At 34.7% G+C, this 13,949-nt stretch overlaps 1 long non-coding RNA gene and 1 pseudogene across 1 annotated transcript; both read right to left on the bottom strand.

Moving 5' to 3' along the window:
- The window catches only part of LOC128663230 (NAD(P) transhydrogenase, mitochondrial-like), a 402,446-nt pseudogene that overhangs the window by 308,718 nt on the left and 79,779 nt on the right, over positions 1 to 13,949 (bottom strand).
- On the bottom strand, positions 5,344 to 6,394 carry LOC128663231 (uncharacterized). The gene is made up of 2 exons (XR_008402838.1): positions 6,365 to 6,394; positions 5,344 to 5,799 (listed from the first exon to the last, which is right to left on the bottom strand). It is a non-coding gene; the product is annotated as an uncharacterized LOC128663231 (long non-coding RNA).

Below are 13,949 nucleotides of genomic sequence, written 5' to 3'. Positions count from 1 at the left end.
AGTTTAAAATTGTTGTAATATTTTTCTTATGTTTGTAAATATTTTTTTATTTTCTGTAACTTAGTTCTTTTTTATTTTTTGTACTTTAGCTAGTTTATTTAATTGTATTTATTTGTAGGAATTGTGTTTAATTAATTTATTGATAGTGTAGTGTTAGGTTAATTGTAGGTAATTGTAGGTAGTTTATTTAATTATTTTATTGATAGGGTAGTGTTAGGTTTAATTATATCTTAGGTTAGGATTTATTTTACAGGTAAATTTGTTATTATTTTAACTAGGTAACTATTAAATAGTTCTTAACTATTTAATAGCTATTGTACCTGGTTAAAATAATTACAAAGTTGCCTGTAAAATAAATATTAATCCTAAAATAGCTATAATATAATTATTAGTTATATTGTAGCTATATTAGGGTTCATTTTACAGGTAAGTATTTAGCTTTAAATAGGAATCATTTATTTAATAAGAGTTAATTTATTTCGTTAGATAAAAATTATATTTAACTTAGGGGGGTGTTAGTGTTAGGGTTAGACTTAGCTTTAGGGGTTAATACATTTATTAGAATAGCGGTGAGCTCCGGTCGGCAGATTAGGGGTTAATAAGTGTAGGCAGGTGTCGGCGACATTGTGGGGGGCAGATTAGGGGTTAATAAATATAATATAGGGGTCGGCGATGTTAGGGCAGCAGATTAGGGGTACATAGGGATAACGTAGGTGGCGGCGGTTTACGGAGCGGCAGATTAGGGGTTAAAAAAAATATGCAGGGGTCAGCGATAGCGGGGGCGGCAGATTAGGGGTTAATAAGTGTAAGGTTAGGGGTGTTTAGACTCGGGGTACATGTTAGAGTGTTAGGTGCAGACGTAGGAAGTGTTTCCCCATAGGAAACAATGGGGCTGCGTTAGGAGCTGAACGCTGCTTTTTTGCAGGTGTTAGGTTTTTTTCCAGCTCAAACAGCCCCATAGTTTCCTATGGGGATATCGTGCACGAGCACGTTTTTGAGGCCGGCCGCGTCCGTAAGCAACTCTGGTATCGAGAGTTGCATTTGCGGTAAAAATGCTCTACGCTCCTTTTTTGGAGCCTAACGCAGCCTTTGTTTGAACTCTCGATACCAGAGTTAATTTTATGGTGCGGCCAGAAAAAAGCCCGCGGAGCGTTAACAGCCCTTTTACCGCCAAACTCCAAATCTAGGCCATAGTTATTTAATCAAAAACCATCATCACCTACACGAAGACACTTGAGATTCACTTTTCAACACTTTTACTAGGAGGAGCACCTTTTAACACTATTACTAGGAGGAGCACCCTTTAACAATTACCATTACCCGACCACTCATTTGGATTACACATACCACTGACTTTTTTGACCACAAATTTTTTTCAATTTTTTCTATTTTTCAGTATTTTTATATTTTTATATTTTTAATTTTTCTTTTATAACATCACTAAGATAATTTCACTGGACGTTATCACTGAACTTTTTGAACCAAGCACAATTTTGGGTTAGTCATCAAGGATTTTTTATTTTTTATTGTTTATAAGATCTTCCTACGACTTCCACTTGTTTATCTCCATAATTTTTTGGAGACCTCATAGGAACTATACCCCCTTTTGGTGATCATTTTAACTGTTTGAATGTTATATTTGACAAGTGTTTGCAAGATATAATCGACAACTGTTTTTATTGTTTTTAGATGTATATAGTATACATGGATCCATGTTATTCACAATTATGTTATATGTTTTATGATTTGTAATAAATTTGAATTTATTCAATCTGATAATATCTTCCTTAGCCTACTTATAGGCGCTCTTGGACCATTATTATTTGTACTAATAACTTTCCCTTAGGGTAGGCTAGATACCCTATTACCCAGGAGCTATAAGGAAGTAGGCGAGCGCTGTTAGCAATCTGTACAATATATTTATTATAGTTGCGGCGGGGTCCGGGAGCGGCGGTTTAGGGGTTAATATATTTATTATAGCTGCGGCGGGGTCCGGGAGCGGTGGTTTAGGGGTTAATAACTTTATTTAGTTTCGGGGGGCTCCGGGAGGGGCGGTATAGGGGGTAAAACAGTATAGTTTAGTGTGGGTGCTTAGTGACAGGCTAGCAAGAAAGCTGCGAATAAGCCAAAGAGCAGCGAGATCGATGACGGTTAGTTAACAACAGTCCGCTGCTCATCGCACCGTACTTGGTAAACGGCCTTTTGACAGCTTTCTTGATAAATTTGGCGAACGTATTCAGGTCCGCGGCGGCGATGTTAGGCGATCTTAGGCGAGCGTATTGGGGCCGTCGAATGCAGGTAAGTGGACAGCTTGATAAATAGAGGCCCTGGTATCATAGAGCAAAATAAGTAGTCCAGACCAGGCAGAAGGTCAAAGCACAGTTTAGGTAAAACAGTGTCAAAGGGCAAAGCAGAGAACTAGTTCTTGTAGTCAAGTAACAAGGCCGAGCCTGCAACAGGATTTCAAAAGTCTCAAAGTATAAATAGTCAAGAGGAGAAGTAAATAAACCATTACATTTTCATTTAATTTGTCCAAAAATGATAATTGATTGGCCCCATAACAAATGCATGTGACAAAAAAGTAGTTGATTTTGTTGTGTAAAAACCATTTCTCTAAAAGCAGGAAAGAGTTAAAAAGTCCAAATATACATAACTGAATAACATTTTAGCAAAGTCCATGTCAATTGAGCATTCCTGTGTCAGCCAGTAAGTATGTGAGCTTCACTTTTGATCTTCGCCAGTCCTGATCACACAAATTTTCTGTTGTGCTTCTGCTGGCTTGTAGCAATAGCACCAGCTAAGACTTAAACGTTATTTAAATTTAATCTGATGTCTAGCTGCTCCTCTGCTGCCCTGAAAATGTTCACCATAGGAAATAGCATATGTAAAAAAGAAAGTTCCTTTGTAGTTTCTTGAAAATGACACAGAGCTGATATAAATAAAAAAGAAAAGTCTTTATTGTGGATCCATGAAACAAACAAGTGCTCCTTGTGAATTAAAAAATGAGAGAAAGAGTTTGACCGGTTTCGGTCTCTGGGACCGTAGTCATAAACATTAAAAACTACCTGGTGTGCAGGACTTTTAAATGAAATGGTATCCCCCTATTGGAGGATCCAATACCTCCCATTTTAACTATTTGTTATCTTACTTAACTTCAGCAATAAGACACATTAGTTATAAAGAGTATGTTGTAAATATCAAACAGAGCATAATGTAATTATTCGTTTTGAAAACCTAATAGAAACTGGTCTAATCAAATGGGGTTATAAATTGAGATTAAAGCATTGTGTATTAACACTATGTATATATGGAATTAGATATACAAGTTAAACCAAACGCTGGAATTAGCATCTCCATTTATATCTTTCTTAATTTGTTGTTCAGTGTTGTTTAAGTACATGTTAAATAAATATGCCAAACCAATAAACACTTGACTGTCATCTATTAAACATTAGAGCTCCAGGGCTCCTTTAAAGAAGGATTTGGTGATCTAACAGATAAATGTTTAATAGATGACAGTCAAGTGTTTATTGGTTTGGCATATTTATTTAACATGTACTTAAACAACACTGAACAACAAATTAAGAAAGATATAAATGGAGATGCTAATTCCAGCGTTTGGTTTAACTTGTATATCTAATTCCATATATACATAGTGTTAATACACAATGCTTTAATCTCAATTTATAACCCCATTTGATTAGACCAGTTTCTATTAGGTTTTCAAAACGAATAATTACAGTATGCTCTGTTTGATATTTACAACATACTCTTTATAACTAATGTGTCTTATTGTTGAAGTTAAGTAAGATAACAAATAGTTAAAATGGGAGGTATTGGATCCTCCAATAGGGGGATACCATTTCATTTAAAAGTCCTGCACACCAGGTAGTTTTTAATGTTTATGACTACGGTCCCAGAGACCGAAACTGGTCAAACTCTTTCTCTCATTTTTTAATTCACAAGGAGCACTTGTTTGTTTCATGGATCCACAATAAAGACTTTTCTTTTTTATTTATCTCAGCTCTGTGTCATTTTCAAGAAACTACAAAGGAACTTTCTTTTTTACATATTTTATCGTGGAGTACTGGGACTCCATTCAGTATTTGTTTCCTTTGTTACCTGCCGGAACTATTGGCCTATCACCTTACCTCCTATTTAGTGGGAGGAGCATCTGGGCTTGTGCAGCTAGCAGCCAAACATTTCTACAAGCTGCCGGAAACACGCTGGGACAGCCGCCGAACTTCAGGAAGAAGAACTGCTACAACCGCGGGATATCCAATATAGATCAGCCGTGACGAGCGGCATCAACACCGGAGCGCAAGGTACGTTAGACGCTCTGTGTGTCACTTATAAGGAAGGAGGAACCACGAACGGCGATACTCACTGATGAGACGCCGAGAACCAGGAGCAGCGGAGGTTTAACCAAGTAACACTTGTCATTATTTACCTTGTTTGCAGTACCTTAGCTGGTAAAGTGTGAATTGTGAATTGTGAATGGTGTATCGATTGGTGTAAGACACGTTTAGGTTTACACAGCCTCTGAGAGTGTCACCACTGTGTTTATAAGTATACAGCCTTTTTCATACACAATTCTCGCCACACACTGTCAGCTATTTTTGGACTGATTTGGGCATGATTATGAAAGTTACTTTATGGTTGCTTACAGCGTTTAATGTTTTTGATTTCTCATATGGACATAATGATCTTTATTGCTAACTGCTAGCTGCTTGTTGCAAAAGTAACGGCCCAGTTACTAGCTCCCAGTACCCACTATTAACTGTCTGAGAACTTTTGATCCACAATCTTTGCATCATCATTTATATAGGAAATAGCAGATAGCTCTTAGTGCACATCGGTAGTAGCACACATATTACAAGTTGAAAGTAAACGCTTTGTACAACCACAATTTAACTTAACCCGCGTCAGGACAGTGAGACTTTAGAGCTCTGGTTAAGTGTTACGCTCGACTAAAATGTTGCACAAAAAAACATTAAAAATACATTTAAAAGTAAATTTACACTCATTATAACACTAATACAATTATTTTAAAAAAATGCATAAAAAAGTTGGAAGTGCTCCATGTTATGAGGTCTCAGGTGTAAGAATAAAAAAAGGACTGCAAAGGACTTTACAGGGACATGATATCTAAATTTGAAGCACTTGAAAGTGATGCAGCATAAATGTAAAAAGCTGACATTAAAATATCACCTGAACATCGCTATGTAAAAAGGGAAGATAATTTAGCATATGAGTATTATGTCCCTTTAACATAGGGATACATGCATATACATATGTATATACACATACAGTACTGTACAAAAGTCTTAGGCCACCATTAGATTTGTTGTTTTAGCAAAATTTTAATGACCATCCATATTTATTTTTCTGTATCTTTATTACTACAAACAGAAAATACAGGGAATATGTACATAAAAAATAAAATAAACACAATTTTCAAAACAAAATGGCTTCTTCAGGCAAAAATCAGTATTTAGTGTGACCTCCCTTGGCACAAAGCACATCTTGAACTCTTTTGGGGAGACCTTCCTGAAGTTGTTTTGAAGTAATATTCTGCTATACAGTATTGTACCAGGCATTTTCATCACTTCCCAAAGTTCTTCTTTAGATTTAGGTTGTCTTTTATTTCTTTCTCTGTCCAGGTGATCCCATACGGCCTCTATAATATTCAGGTCTGGACTCTGTGGAAGTCAGTCCATGACTGTCAGTGTAATATCAGCTGTTTTCCTCTTCAAATGATTTCACTGCATTAGCAGTGTGCTTGGGATTATTATCATGCTGGAAAATAAAAACATTCCAAGTCAGGTACTTTCCAGAAGGAATGGCACAATGAATTAAACCAGGAATCTGTGAGTGTAGAATCACAAAAAAGAGGGCGCCTCCTAGTGGGGTACTGCAAAGATGGTTACAAGAACAGGACTTGTATTGAGCAGCACCCAGTGTGCTAATTGACGCAGGCTAGGAACTCACAGTGTCCCAGCAAAACTGATCCCAAGGCACTAGTGGTCAAGTGCTAGGAATGACGATTTACACTCAGGCTTCCATATAATCCAAAATATATTTTATTAAAATAAGTGGTATTAAAACCTATGGGTATTTTTGTGACCCAAGGTGTATAAAAACAAACAGATTGCAATGCGTTTCTCAGCTTAAAGGGACATGAAACCCACATTTTTTATTTCATGATTTAGAAAGAGAATGCAATTTTAAACATCTTTCTAATTTACTTCTATTATCTCATTTGTTTTATTCTCTTGATATTCTTTGCTGAAAAGCATATCTAGATATGCTCAGTAGCTGCTGATTGGTTGCTGCACATAGAAGCCTCATGTGATTGGCTCACCCATGTTCATTGCTTTTTCTTCAAATAAGGATATCTAAAAAAATGAAGCAAAATAAATAATAGAAGTAAATTTTAATGTTGTTTAAATTTGTATGTTCTATCTGAATCATGAAAGAAAGATTTTGGGTTTAGTTGCCCTTTAAGCTAGCTGTTTCCTCAGGCATCAGTTCACATCAAGGAAGCACTGGCTTTTAAATCTTAACTAACCTCCTAAACTCCTCCCACTACCTGTCTAAGCAGGTGTTATCAATTATCAAAATCACTTGACTCCCATAAGTTAACCCCCAGGTGTGTATACCCAAACATATACAAAGTTGTTCAAAAAATATATAACATGAAATATTTTACATTTATGTTAAAGACAAGCAAGTATAACATTGGAAATATAAAAACATTTGATGTTAGAGGCCCTGATATCACATAGTCTCAACATATCTGACTTCTAATCTTTATCTAGAAATGTGTGATCCATATAGACCAGCATATGTAAAACATTCATATGTATTCTGAAAAGTGTTTGATAGTAAAGGCTGCTGACCATAAACATAACCATTGACACACATTTCAAATTTTCATTCCCCCCTCTCTGTCCATGGTACTGTTTATTTGTTTATATAATATCAGACATGATATAAAATCTTAAAGGGACAGTCTACACCAGAATTATTATTGTTTTAAATGATAGATAATCCCTTGTTTACCCATTCCCCAGTTTTGCATAACTAACACAGTTATATTTATATATTTTTTACCTCTGTGATTATCTTGTATCTAAGTCTCTGCAAACTGCCCCTTTTTTCAGTTCTTTTGACAGACTTGCAGTTTAGCCAATCAGTGATAGCTCCCAGGTAACTTCACGTGCACGAGCACAGTGTTATCTATATGAAATACGTGAACTATCACCCTCTAGTGGTGAAAAACCTGTTAAAATGCATTCTTAAGAGGCGGCCTTCAAGGTCTAAGAAATTAGCATATGAACCTCCTAGGTTAAGCTTTCAACTAAGAATACCAAGAGAACAAAGCAAAATTGGTGATAATAGTAAATTGGAAAATTGTTTAAAATTACATGCCATATCTGAATCATGAAAGTTTATTTTGGACTATTTTGTCCCTTTAAGTCTATATAAATTTTTAGTGTTTCATAAAATCACTCAATTTTCAATCCGATGAAATATAAAACGTAATTTTATCATCTTTATCTCAAAAAGCCCTATTGAACTTCCATTCAAACTCCAATTAGGGAGTATAACCACAATACAAGTCCTGTTCTTTGTAACCATCTTTGCAGTACCACACTAGGAGGCGCCCTCTTTTTTGTGATTCTCCACTCACAGATTCCTGGCTTTGTTTTTGTGGCACACTATTACCACCTGCCCAAAATCCATAAAGATCAAGTTAATCCACCTGGACGCCCCATTATAGCAGGCATTGGTAACCTCACATACAATTTATCTTTTTATTTAGATCAATTTTTACAAAAATATGTTGTTACTTTACCCTCCTATATCAGAGATAGCACACATTTACTATATCAACTTAAAAACATTTCTACTAACGATGATCTAATTTGGATCACTTGTGATGTTGGCTCCCTTTATTCTAACATTTGCCATAACATGGGTATTAATGCAGTTTCCATCTTTTTGGAAAAGGACCTATATATGCCAGACATCCAAAAAGAATTTATATTTGAAGGAATAGAATACATCCTCAAGCACAATTATTTTATTTTTCAAGATAGATTTTTTCTACAAGTCAAGGGGACGGCCATGGGTACCAGGTTCGCCCCGAGCTTTGCAAATTTGTTTATGGGAATCTTTGAATACAGATATATTTATTCCTCAAGATTTTGGGCGAACCTGGTATACTATGGCCGCTATATAGTTGACCTGATTTTTATTTTAAGAGGGAACCACGGCAACATAACACACTAATAGAACACTTAAATCAGAATCAGATGGGTTTAATCTTCACAGCTAATATACAAAAATCTTCAATAGAATTCTTGGATCTATTACTAAGTTGGGATAATCAAGGTAACATCATTTCTCAAACTTTATTCAAAAAAGTCGATAGCAATAGCTATCTAGACTTCTCTAGTAACCACCATATAGGGTGGAAAAGAAACATCCCATACAGCCAATTTAAGAGAATACGCAGGAATTGCTCCAATTTAGAATCTTTTGACATTCAAAGCAAGGTTCTTTATCAACGCTTTGTAGACAAAGGTTATCCTATAGATCTACTAAATCAATGTCTTAAAAAAGCACGCAATCTAGATAGAGAATGAATCTTTGAAAAAGTCCAAAATAGCACCAACAATCAAACCAAAAAGAAATCCACCAACAACGTTGTTTGTGAACCACTTTTCATTACACAATACAATAACAACCACTACAAAATTCGAAACATACTACATAAACATTGGAACATTATCCAAAAGGATCCTTTCCTTAAAGATATAGTCGGTGAAAAACCCAAAATTGTATATAGACGAGCTCCCACTTTAAGGAATCAATTAGCCCCCAGTAAAAGAGTAAAACATTGCCAATTTCGGTTCAATAAACAAACCAAAACTTTAAACTTTTTAGCTTCCCATGGATCATTTAAATGTGGCAAAAGAGGATGCAACATGTGCAAATTTACAATTTCACAAAAATCTTTTAAATCCAATATTACTGGTTTAACTTATCAAATCACACATCGTCTCAATTGCGAATCTAAATATATAGTGTATCTCCTTAATTGTATTTGTGGCGTCCAGTATGTAGGGCGCACTATTAGAAATCTCCATACCCGTTGGGGTGAACATCATCGAAATTGTAAAAATTGTAAAAAAACTAAAACCAACCATAGTGTCCCCAACCATTGTGAAACAATACACGACGGGAGTTCAGATATCTATAAAATTATCCCTATTGATCATGTACCACCTTCCACAGATTATGATCGTCTGATTAAACTCAGGCAATTAGAAACATATTGGATACATAAACTCAAAACCTTGTATCCATTAGGCTTAAATGCCAATGTAGATTTGGCAGCCTTCACATAAATTATTACTTTTATACAGGTTACATTTGTATCTAACATGAGATTTAGCTTTTAGGGTCTAGTACATCATATTTTCTTATATTTTTTGATATACATTAACAAACACTACCATACGTCGATACCACTACATTATATCTCTCTTATTTCTTTTTCTCTTCTTTGTCAGTCTTCAATAATATATTGCATTAATGCAATTTAGACACATATAGAATATGTTATATTTCCATACACTTATATTTATGTGTATATGCCCATGACGAGCATGTCCACATAGTTGTGTATATGTATGCACTTGTCTATCCGGTTCTAAACCTAATAGTCCAAGCACCTATATAGTTTCATATTATATTATATTTTACATACCCGATTTATATTATTTTTTACGATACACTATTTTGCACATTTCATCTTAATGTTTGATTATTCATCAACACATACACCTACAATTGTTTATATACATTCTGGATACACTTTTTAGTCTATTTGGTTGTTGTGTATGATTGAAAACAATTAATAACATAATTCCTAAATATATTTTTGCCCTGATATATAACAAACTTTCAAGATAGCCTTACCAATTTCATGTTCGCCTAACATACAGAAGGTCCCAAGTTCGAGTCCAGTGGAGTCCCAAATAGATATATACATATTATTAATAACATAACTCCTAACATATTTCTGCTCCAATATATAACATAAAAATAGGCCTTCAAGATAGCCTTATCCATTTCATGCTCGCTTAACATACAGAAGGTCCCAAGTTCGAGTCCAGTGGAGCAATAAAATAAAATATATATATGTACACATATATATTTTTTATAATTTTTATATGTCACTTATTTATAGTAAGCATTTGTCACGAACATTTCTTTTTTAGTTTTATATTTATAAGAAAATTCCTTTTAGTTTGGTTTTAAAAATTAGAGTCATTTATTAAAAAGACCAAATAAGATTATCTTCTAGACATTATGAGACATGTAGATCAATTTATATATTTTGTATCAATACTAATCCTTTTTGCAAGAAATTTAAACAAGACAAAGGTAGCCTTTTTATTTTTCCATTGCCTAGCACACATTAGGTCCTGGGTTCGAATCCAACCAGGAGATGAGATATACATATACACACATGTTAATATATGTCCAGTTTACTTGATATATATTTTTTTCCAGATATATTGAATTGCGAATAGGATTTTTTATATACTTTTTATTTAAGTGTTATCACAATTGTTCAAACCAATTTATACAATGTATCAAAAGTTAAATGTTTTTACAATTGCAACATTGTTAATAGAGTTGACCTTTTGTTTCAATTCCGGGTCACTGTGGGTTTAAATAGATCTCTATTGTTAACTATGATTATGCCTGATGAAACGGTCTGGAATAGACTGAGAAACGCGTTGCAAAATAAATACTGTTTGTTTTATACCAGGACTCGGTATTTTTGCTTCTTTCCACAATCCACTTGTTTTTGAAACAGGACTTTTACCATGGAACCTTTCATACACTGACACTGTCAGTTTTGGAGAAAAGTCTCGGTGGCGTGAGTGCAGCAGGAGAACACCTATCAGCTTGCAGCTCACCTGGTCCGGCCATTGGCCCTAAAAAACGTGGGTGCTACTTTCTAGACGCCTATCTGGATTCCACAGGTCCTCTGGGTGAGACCTCCAGCGTACTGACTGCTGGAATTTGAATGTCAGCCTGCTTTATTGCACCTTATTCATTTAAGGTGCCACTTTCCTTGGAAGTAGTTTTTTGCACATCACTTTTATATTTGTTGTTTTAACGATTCACACTATGTTGGCGCCCTTGTTTATCTTCCATACTATCTGAGAGGAGCTGCCGTGACTACAAAAGAAGGAGGCTATTTGCCTGATTTCGGATTTATTTATACAGAAGGATTTATCTGGACATTTCAGACTGGAGGTCCAATACCCATAAAGGACACAGATAAGACATATTGCTATTGTGCATTTTTTATTTTATATTGTACATACCTCTGTCCCATGGTTTACAACGGTCAATATATAGATATATATTACTATATTATTTGATCAGGTATACTGGTTGATATAGTTCTATTATATAGATCACTTATATATAGCGCCCCCTAGAGTTGGGCACGATTGTGTTTCTAACAGGTTTTCATGATGAATTAAAACCTGTCAGTACTTTTCAGCATTCATGATCCCATCAATGCGGACAATATCACCAACACCCCTGGCAGAAATGCAGCCCCAAACCAGAACAGACCTTCCACCATGTCTCACTGAAGGCCACAAGCATTCATTCTTCCATCTCTCTCAAACTCTTCTTCTCACATATTTTCATTGATTGGACCCACAATTTCAGACTGTAAAAGGGTAAACTTGGCATGATGATGAAGCGGCCACATACTGAGTCAGGTCCTTGCTGGGCTTCTTCCAGTCTCTCAAAATAAAAACTGTGATAAGATTTTGAAAGTTTTCTTGGCCTTCCAGTTCTTTTTTGTCCTTGGCCACTCCTGATTCTTCAAATGTCTTTATAACAGCTTAAATACCAGATCTTGAGTATCCAGTTTGTTTGCTGATTTTCCTTTGAGAGTGGCCTTGCTGATGCAAAAGTATGGTTTTATATCTTTCACATTCTGTGATCTTTGGCATTTTGAATGGAATGATGTGATTGAAAGTTGGTCTTATTATAAAGCTTACAATTAATTAAACTCCTACCATGTGTATATAATGCTAAAGCACATCTTGCAGAAACCTGGTGTAATAGCATTTTTCACTGCAGCCTCTTTGACATGAAATTGTAGGACAAATACAGGTGTTAGTAATGCCATTAATTAGGGTTCCATTTCATTTAGGTTTACAAGAGCCAGGTTCCTGCCGGGTTCCTGCTATTGCTCAAGTGTAAGGGGAGGTTACACTAAATACTTGCCACTTTAGCCTATAGAAGCAGTTTTTTTCTGCGTTTCTCTGTTTAATACTGCATACAAATATCTTGTATTTTCTGGTTGTATTCCAATAAAGAGACTGAGAAATAATTATATATGGTCATTAAACCATTGCTAAAATAACAAATCTAATGGTGGCCTAAGACTTTTGCACAGTACTGTATATATATTAATTGTACATATCTATTTAAATGTGTATATATGTATATACAGACATATATACATATATAAACATATACACACACACATATATAAAAGCATTGAAACCCTTTGCTGTCAATTATCTGAAAACATGTAAAAGCATATATATATGCAATATTCATATTTAATAAAATGTTTAACTGTATTTACTGTAAATATTTCACATTCCAACATTCTTCACCTAGGCCTAGGGGAATATGTTCTAAGTATTTTTAAATTCTTATATTAATTGGTGTATATCCATACCTACATATATAGATATTTATATATATAGGTATAGATATACATTTTACCAAAATACAATCATATATATATATATATATATATATATATATATATATATATATATATATATATATATATATATATATATATATATATATATATTTATGAATAAATAGAAAATATTCTGCTATGTGACGAACATTTGAATGTGAAATTATTAATATTTTGTGTCAGGTTAGCGCCCTTGAGAAAATGCAATCAGGTTTGTGTGGGAGTAAGGGTGTTTTTTCCACTTTTTCCGCTCCATTGAAGCCTATGGGGGTATATAATAATGTGGTTGCGATATTGAAAGTTTGGATTTTATTGCACGTCAGATTAGCGCTTGTGCGAAAACATTTACTTTCAACTTGTAATATGCACACTTCCTGATGCGTGCAAAAAGCTTAATTTTAAGGGAGTTAGAGCACAGAGAGGAGTGTTAAATAGTGCTCCACTTGTAATCTAGCCCTTTGTCGGCAAAAACAAATTTTCAGCCTGTTTGTCTGATTTGCTATCTAAATACACCCCTTGTAGGTTGTGTTTTTTAAATTGTATTGTACAGAGAAGAAGGTATTTCAAAAGGTTACTGATATTTTTAAAGACAGCAATCTCAAATATAGACGTTTCCTGGAAAATTATTTATGCAGTTTAAAGGGTCTAAGAACGCTGTATACAGATTCTATGATTAACTGGTATCTTCTTGGGGATTAATCTGGACAGTCTTGAAAATATACAGCTGCACTTGATTGAGTTGGGAGCTACAGTTACTTGGAACTGTTTCACTGTCTAACTGACCTTCTCTTTGGATTGTTCTTAACTTTTAAAGAATTTTGGTTATTATTTTGCTTATTCACTTCTTGTTAAAAGGGATAGCAAAGTCAAAAATAAACTTACATGATTCAGATAGAGCATGTAGTCAGAGGCGTAACTAGAAACCACAGGGCCCAGGTGCAAGAATCTAAGAAGGGCCCCCCCCCCCCCACCGCCCCTCCCCCCTCCAAAAAAATGTGAATTTAATACATATAATTTTTTTATTTTATTTTTACATTTAACACAGAAAAAAATCAGATTACATGTCTGCAAAAGGAGGTACCCTGTGCCCACAGTCTGTGAGATGGTCTGTGAGATG

The sequence above is a fragment of the Bombina bombina genome, chromosome 6 (assembly GCF_027579735.1).
Source record: "Bombina bombina isolate aBomBom1 chromosome 6, aBomBom1.pri, whole genome shotgun sequence".
NCBI classification, from domain to species: domain Eukaryota; kingdom Metazoa; phylum Chordata; class Amphibia; order Anura; family Bombinatoridae; genus Bombina; species Bombina bombina.
This window is presented reverse-complemented; position numbering and strand designations above follow the sequence as displayed.